A 1,707-nucleotide genomic window follows, 5' to 3' on the forward strand; every position below is an offset into this window, starting at 1 on the left:
GATAGATAGATAGATAGATAGATAGATAGATAGATAGATAGATAGATAGATAAAGTAATAAGTTCACATGACGACTGAGAAAAAACTTCAAATATGAACAACAGTATTGTTTAAAACAGCAAACTGACACATCATTAGATTTGATGGGCTCTGATACTATTAATATCATCAAGCGTTTTGCCTGATTAGAGAGCAACAGTATAAAACTGTGATTTTCCACAATAAACAACTGAAATACTATTCAATAAAGTTAAAGATCTGCATTCAGTCAATTAATAAATAAATGATACAACTAAAAGCTTGTTTTAAGTATCAGTCAGTGCACTCTGAATCCAGTCCCAGCATCCTCTTAGCCTGTCAGCTTAAACTCAGAGCAAGTACATGACTTTAATAAGCCTCAGAGGCTGTGACTTACCTCAGCCGAGGGAGATTGAGAAGTGCAGGGCTGGATGAGGGGTGCAGGCGGGCACAGTTTACTGAGAGATTAACCTGTCACACCCCATAACTCACAACACATTCATCTCATCTACATAATAAACATTCACCAGGGGAGGGACTGAACCGGACCAACTACAAAACATCAGCAGGGGGACAAAAAAAAGTGTGTGCTCTGAACTCAGTTTTAAGACTTTTTTTGCTTTTAGTATGTAATTGTTGAGTTTATGATTATGTTGAGGTCAGAAAAATAGTATGCCAATGCTTGTATAATAACTTTTATTAATAAATAAACATTATACAATGCACAACAGAACAGTATTTCAGTCATGTTTAAAATGATGTGAATTCAGGTTTCATTTCTATCTATTTGAATGCATATTTACTAATGAACCGCTAAGCATTATATAATGTAACTAGATTTTTTACATTTCTATACAAAACTGAGTGTCAGATGCAAGGGTGTTCACTGCAAAATGTTTTTCTTACTCAGTATTTTTTATTCTAGTATAAATCTCTAAACATTCGTAAATCAACATACTTGAGAAGCAACATGATTTAAGATATGAAGTCTTGTTTACTGAAAAATTGAGTGAGTGTGCACTTAAAACAAGAAAAAATATCAGTGGGGCCAGAAAAATAGACTTAATTCGAAAGGGAAAACACGATTATTTTTCTTACCCCACTGAGACATTTTTCAGAAAGCAAAATGTAATACATTGTCATTTTCCTTTTATAGTAAATGTATCTTGATTTAAGAAGAGTGCTGATTAGTGAATTCGTGATCTTTCATCAGTTTTTGACATTTGATCATTTCATATAACAAGCAGTTTGGAGAATGAATGGGTGCATGGATGGGATCATTTCTGAATTTTTTTTTTTTTTGAGGTCGTAGGCTATTAGTGCCTTTGAGAAATAAAAGAATATAATTTTTTGCATAAATTAACTTTTTATGATAAGAAATACCAATGTTCAATATCAAGCAGTATAACAAACTGCTTGAACCGCTTTTTGTACAGCGAAAATAACTGAAAGGGAATCACACCGGAAGCCTTGCATATTCAAGTTGTAAATGTCCATGCGCGCGCTTACATAAAGACTTTATTCTGGTGATCTGGATTCAAAAGCCTCAAATCTGTGCTTTGATTTGGTCACAGACTAGACTAGAGAAACAGATATAAGCTGCAAAGACAACACGAGTTCTTTTTATAATAAAATAACCGTTCATTGTTGATTGCCTCAAAACATTGGCAGCCTAAATCAGTCACACAG

At 33.7% G+C, this 1,707-nt stretch overlaps 1 protein-coding gene across 1 annotated transcript in view; it reads right to left on the reverse strand.

Moving 5' to 3' along the window:
- Window positions 1-488, reverse strand: part of LOC107594728 (retinaldehyde-binding protein 1-like) — a 12,708-nt gene extending 12,220 nt beyond the window's left edge. The window contains exon 1 of the mRNA XM_016284890.1: window positions 416-488. The gene's annotated coding sequence lies outside the window, so the exon portion shown is untranslated. The remainder of the gene's footprint in view (window positions 1-415) is intronic.
- Between the last annotated feature and the right edge of the window lie 1,219 nt (window positions 489-1,707).

The sequence above is a fragment of the Sinocyclocheilus grahami genome, unplaced genomic scaffold (assembly GCF_001515645.1).
Source record: "Sinocyclocheilus grahami isolate Dianchi unplaced genomic scaffold, SAMN03320097.WGS_v1.1 scaffold190.1, whole genome shotgun sequence".
Classification (NCBI taxonomy): Eukaryota; Metazoa; Chordata; class Actinopteri; order Cypriniformes; family Cyprinidae; genus Sinocyclocheilus; species Sinocyclocheilus grahami.